Source organism: Hylaeus volcanicus, chromosome 8 (assembly GCF_026283585.1).
Source record: "Hylaeus volcanicus isolate JK05 chromosome 8, UHH_iyHylVolc1.0_haploid, whole genome shotgun sequence".
Lineage (NCBI taxonomy): Eukaryota > Metazoa > Arthropoda > Insecta > Hymenoptera > Colletidae > Hylaeus > Hylaeus volcanicus.
The window spans coordinates 7,457,459-7,464,543 of record NC_071983.1 but is presented as its reverse complement, the minus strand read 5'-3'; positions in this window follow the sequence as shown (position 1 = coordinate 7,464,543).

Genomic DNA, 7,085 nt, shown 5'->3' with positions numbered 1-7,085 from the left:
AATCGTGTTTTAGAACGCTGCACTATAATCATTTCGTACGTAATTACCGAGAACGACAAACGTACGTAAGTATTCGCGTTTTCGCAGAAGCGATCGTCGAGTACGAAAGAGAATCGCATTCGCGAGCCACAACAAAGGATGTTGGCGTCGATACACGCGTATTATTTCTCTTTAGAAACATCTTTACTGCGCGAACCTGTCAAATCGTGCGCATGCGCGAGCGGAGGGGAAACGAAACAACAGGGAATGTCATTGACCCCGGTCCGTATGTATCCAGCGAAGAGGTTAAGGTTAATTTTATCGTTCTATGGCGAAAAATACTTCCTTCCTCCTTGAGCAACAATTTCACAATGCAAAAACACAGCAAAGATCGCGAGATTTCTATCGACAGAGAACAACTTTCCTGACCTCCCGTAATCGCGTCCATAAATAATGCATAAACATGTCCCGATAACTCGAGGCTAGGTTACACGTGGGGTTAACGATACAAATCCTTTTCTCGTAGAGATTATTCTTTCGCGAGCTTTCCATTCACGTTGATAGAAAACTCGAGCCAGAATAAGAATCTACGAAACTATACAAGGATTTTTAGATAGAACAGGAAACGAAATTAGAGGAACGAGACAAACGTAGTACCAAAGAAATAGTCGAAGACTAAGTATTAGGTTGTCCCAAAAGTTTCTTTCGTTTTATTAATAAGTAGTACCTACGTACACAGTATTTTACGTTTTATGGTACACATCGCTAAATTGTGTACGATCTGTTTTACTCTATTACTGCATGTAACATCAATTTCTAAGATATAAGTTGATTATTTATCCATATATAGATATTGTCACACAAAACAATTGAGTGTAAGTCACGAAAGAAACTTATGGACAACCTAATAAATGGAAAGCGGTTTTTGAAGTAGACAGCAAATATGCTTCGGAATAACCGAATTTTTCGGTAGTTGGATTTATTTAAACATTTATTTAATGTAGGTTTATTTAATGTAGGATTGTAATAAAACTTCACTCGATTGTTATTTGGTTAAATATGAATTATACGAGCCTATTTCACTTTAAATTAACCATCTGAATTTCGTGAAAAACGATACCAAGAGTTTGTAATTTTAACACAGACTGTCATGGAACGTACAGATTTTCACGCGAATCTTTTCAATTTAAATCTAAATGCAATTTACGAACCTGCTGAAAATTTGATAACAGTCTGCGTTGTCGCCACAATCATTTCTCGAGTATTACGAATGTATGTGTAGACATACATATAGATTCATTATGGACGCGCGTGAGTGCAGTAGAGCTTTTACAAAAGTTTCCAATTGTACCTTTGAACGGGACTATCTCGAAACAACTGAACCTACGAATGATTCAATCGAGTATCGAAAGTTCAAATTCAGCGATAATTTTTCAGCTTGCAACCGTGGCACGCAAACGTAACCACGCGATTCCGAGAGACACAGTTCGAAAGGAAAAGTATAAAATGGAAACGAAAAGTGCTTCGCGCGTACGGGTCGGTAGTTGGAACCACGTGCAACGCGAAACGAGAACAGGAGCTAATGTAATTTACACCGATCGTTTGTTATTAAAGTCGGAATATAACGGCGGCTATCAGATGCTGGCCGACCGCAGAGGATGAAAAACGATATCGCGAAACATCGACCGCAGGAGACCCGCGACGAGGATGACACCAGCCATCGGAAAAATGAAAAAACGTTGTTCACTTAAACCCTTCGCGATTCGTTCAAACTCGCGTGCAACGTTTTCCACGCTGCCAATATTATTTCCTGTTCTAGACTGTACGGTGCAGGCATTGCAGACTAGAGGTAAATCCTGAGTCTCAACCTGGTGGTCGTTGAAACGTATCGATACATATAACCTAACAATAAGTCTCAATTTGATGATCATTCCAACGAATGAAATGTTTACCCGAGTTTTTTCGATTTAAATCGAAATGCAATTTAGGAAGTTGCTGAAAATTTGATATGTTGTCAAAACCGATATCATAAATCGTTTAAAAAAGGAATAACAATTATCGACCGCGCCGTTGGCGAGATACAATTCGTTAAAGTTTGAAACAGAACGTAGAGAAGGTGTGCGGTAACGATCATCGTTGTCGTCGTAATCGTTTTTCGAGTATCGAGTGCAACGTTTTCCACGCAAACGATATTATTTCCTACTCTAAATTGTACGGTGCAGGCATTGCAGACTAGAGGTAAATCGATCTTTTTTTAAGTCTAACTTCTTATACGACGTCGACCGATTTAACGTTTCTGTTAAATTTCCACGCTGAATCAGGTAGAAAAGAGTGGGGCGCCTGCGAACTTATTTTCTCATAAACAGTAGAAGTTGCTTCTGTATGTTATTTAACGAAATATGCTTCGTTTTGACCGAGGAAGTGAAAAATAATTTTTATAGACAATTGTAGATTTTTATCAAAATGGACAGAGGACTCCTTGCGAATTCTTCGACAAATGTTCTTTCATTATTTGAAAAATTTGGTTTTCACTTTAGAGAAAAACTTTCTATGCTTTTGGTAGGATTCGCATAAAATCTACAAGGAAAATATGTTTCGATCCAAAAAGTATATTATCGAGAGAGCTACGAATTTTATTTAAATTAGACAAATTTGTACATATTTGTCCGTGAAAATGAACTAAGAAATGGACTCTTTCGGTAATTTGATATTTTTTTAAAAATTCTTCACTTAAAGACGTTTCACGTTTTCGTCATGGAAATTCGTTGATCCGATCGAGAGTTATGATTTCTTTCAAATTTTTTACGAGAATTCTGACCGAAGCCTGGCCCACGGTATAGATTCTTAATCTTATCGATTAAGAAAAAGAAAATTCTTAAAAAGAATTAAAAATTGACGCTACAGACTAGAATACCCCCGTAATAGACGCATGGCAGATAATAATATAATTCACGAAGGGATTAACAGTAGGCAACACCTACGACCGTCTCGGGTCAGCGACCAGACGATAGTCCGTATCGGTTGACTCTTGAAGGCACTCGATTTAGAAGAACAAAACTCAAACTACATGAAAGAACGATATCAACAACTTGTGTAAACTTCTAGCTTTTCTTGCTTAACACTTTATTTACCGGGAGTCTATTTTTAAGCTTCTTAATTGCAGTATTTAGCTATTCGAATTTATTTACTGTGTTGATGGTTGTCTACTTACAATGTTCAGTGTTTGGAAACAGACTTCACTTTCGATCTACCCAGTAACATTATGGAGGAATTATTGTCAGCCTAAATTGCCATACGATACCGTAGAAAATACTTTTTTGAATCAACGTCTGTTTTTAAATAACCCGGTAGATAACGTGTTAACATTAGGCAGTAGTTCATAGCATCGAGCGAGATTCGACAGCGAACTTTCGATAAAATATTAAAGCTAAGGGATAGGTCAATTTTTCAACCCAGACTCAACCTCAAAGAGTCAACGTCACTCGCCATCGTCGAGCATTGTAAACGGTTATTCCACTTTTTCCACTTACCCCTGAAACCTTAATTCCCCGCATCCACCTCCTCGGCAACTCCATCGAACAGGCCCAGGGTATTCCAGAACTATCCACACGACGGCCATTCACTACGAAGACACACTGCACGCACACACCTGATCACAAATCCCGACGCACGATGCACAGCTATCGAGCAACGGGAAAAATCGACGTTTCCCATGCGAACGAGACACTGCCACTTGCCCGAAAACCCGTAACACTCGCGACCAGATCCTCGATTTATTTCCTAGCAGAGATCGACGCATTCCAAATTACAGTAAGACGCTTGTTAGTTAGATAGTTAGTAGCGAAAACAACGGAAATGTAATCGAACTTCTACAGGTCGGTTCAGACTATACGACACGGACCGTCACGTTCCGGCAACGACGCGTACCGGCACCGACACGACAAAACATTCGAACACGCGTTTTAATGGAACTATTCGCACGATTCCCGTCGACGGAACGTTCGGATCGGTGTCTGTTTAGTGTGAATAGTTCCATTAACACGTTGATCGTCACGTCGCCCATATGTGGGCGACGGTGCTTTTCACTGAAGAATTAAACGAATTCATTCCGAAAGTTAAGCTTCGAAGGAAACGAATTTAAACGAAATTCGTGTATTTTGAAGTCACAGAAACAAATACCACGACGGATGTTTGATTACATAGTCTCCAATAGTCTCAATAATATTTAATCCTAGCAGAATATTTCTCTGCCGGACAACGTGTTAAAACGCACGTTTTAATGTTTTTCGAAAAGTCGTCGACGTTCGCTGCTCGAGGTGTTTATCTAGACGAGAATTTCGTCCATCTCTGCTTTCCAGAATAGCCTTGAGAAAGCGATAGGGGGGGGAGGAGGAGGAGGAGGAGTGCACTGTTTTAGGGAGAACGCGAGCGAGAATTGATAGGGGCAGAGGTTGGTACCCTGCGATTGGACTGGAGGTGGTTGGGGGAAGGCTGGGACACTCGAGAGGGCAAAGAACTCGACCGGCTGGAACGCGCCAGCGATTCGATGGCGGAAAGCTCAAGGTGACTCTCGAACGAGCGACGGAAACAGGATAGGAAAGAAAGGTTCTTTCGGTTCCTTCTCCTTCGGAGAAACTGTACGACGATGCACGACACTGAGAGTTTTTCGCGGAAACACGATCCGTAGTCCGTGCGGCAAATATCGGGAACGGTGGAAACTTAACGCGGAAACTTAACGCGAAAACTTAACCCAGATTAACGTTAAGCCGGCGACAGACTTGCAACAGAACGCTGTAATGTAACTGCTCGGCACGAATTTTACGGTTCGGTACCAGCGTTACATTACAAGGTCGTTTTTGGAATCACGAACGCTCGCTTCGAAGTTTCGGCTGAATTCTCTCTCGATGCTTCCTACTCGGTTCAGTGAAATGTAGACGATCAAAGAGGTTCGTCGAAAAACCGACAGACCAGCGGAGCACGCAAGAGCGCGAACCGAGCGCAAGAGTCCGTCCAGAGTAAGCGAATGCTCGCGTTACATTACAATGTTCTGTTTCGAGTCAGTCGCCGGATTTAGGAAGAGCACTTTCGACGAGGAATCAACGAACAGAGAAGAAACGACTATCGATAGCGATTCGATCGGAAACGTGTCTCGGTGTCACGGGCCTGGAAGCCCAGGGCTGCGCGAGAAACGAACTTGGTCGGTGACAGCGACAGACTGCGTGCCGTGGGACGCCGGGTAAACGAGCGAACGAACCGATTGGACGGTGGAACGCGGACGGGAGGAACGGAGGAACGAGCGAAACGGCCGGAGCCGAAGCTTGCACCTTCGTAACGACAATGATCAACCGCGGGGTGCATTCGTGTTCCAGACGCGTTAGGGGACACATCGTTTTAGCTGTTTAGGCGATCTTTACTGGGGAACGCGAGAGGGTACTGAGAGGGTTATTTTATACCGAAGAATTTTATTATAAATTTTTCAATAGTACTATAAATTGTCAATAGTAAAATTGAATATCCCAGGATACTGGAACTATTGAAATTTAATATTCCGAGTAGACAACTTCGAAGCAGCGACATTTTTTACATTGATCCATATCTTGCCTCAATTGCGAAACAAAATTGTGTTACAAGAATATGTGCGATGGCTAACGGCCCTAATACGTCTGTTGATCTTTTTCATGGCTCACCTTTAGCATTTAAGGGGGCATTTCGCTGTAAACGCACAAAAAAAGGATATTTTCAATCATTTTTGTCTCAACAACTATTGTATAAAATTGAATAAATGTTTTTTCCCCTTAAAGAGATGATTAAGGAAAGTAAATAAAAAATGTTGTTTTATGAGAAACGATATAAAAATTTTGTAATTTTACCACAGGCTTTTACGAAACGTACAGATTTTCACGCGAATCTTTTCAATTTAAATCGAAATGCATTTTAGGAAGTTGCTGAAAACTTATATGTTATTTATATGTTATAAATACCGATATTATAAATCATTTAAAAAAGGAATAACAATTACTGACATTCAATCTTTCATAATTTAAGATTAAGAAGACACATTTATTCTTCTGATGACCACTGTAATATATCAATACATATAATCTAAGTCTCAACCTGATAATGATTGCAATGTATGTATATACACAACCTGAGTCTCAACCTGATGGCCGTTGAAATGTATCGATACATATAACCTAACAATAAGTCTCAATTTGATGATCATTCCAACGAATAAAATGTTTACGCGAGTTTGTTCGATTTAAATCAAAATGCAATTTAGGAAGTTGCTGAAAATTTGATATGTTATAAAAATCGATATTATAAACCATTTAAAAAAGGAATAACAATTATCGACCGCGCCGTTGCCGAGATAAAATTCATTAAATTCTGAAACAGAACGTAGAGAAGGTGTGCGGTAACGATCATCGTTGTCATCGTAATCATTTTCCGAGTATTGCGAGCGTGTGCAGATATACGTAGCGATATTGTTGAAATATGATTTTGTATAGTTATTATGTTGTTCTATGTGATAGAACAGTCTAGAAAGGTTGTTCGAGTAAGACAGATTTAAATATGTACATCCACATGTACTCGCTATATAAAATAAACCAAGTTATATTATATCGTATAGTATTAAATAAACATACATACACCCATCCATTCGTCCATCACTGCTCCTCTTTATTTCCTCGCACTACCACACAAATATATAAACATATATTTACATCCAAGTATTAAATAAACATACGTACACCCATTCATTATTATATTGTATAGAAGAAACAAGTATTTAAAATCTTCCACATTACTTTAACAGATATTATGGACGTTTTCACGAAATTCGATTGTATTTTTGCAACCTGATCTCTATTCCAATGTATCTACACATATAACCTAACACATATAACAATAAGTTTCGACCTGATGGCCATTGCAAAGGAACACTTGTAGCGTGTAAAGGAAAGAAAGCATGGAGGTGAACGTTCTCAAGTATTTCGGCTCTATGTACGTACGCCTGTATCGAGCGTTTCTTTGCTGCGGTAAAAGAACAGAGAACAGAGAGAGAGAGAGAGAGAGAGAGAGAGAGAGAGAGAGAGAGAGAGAGA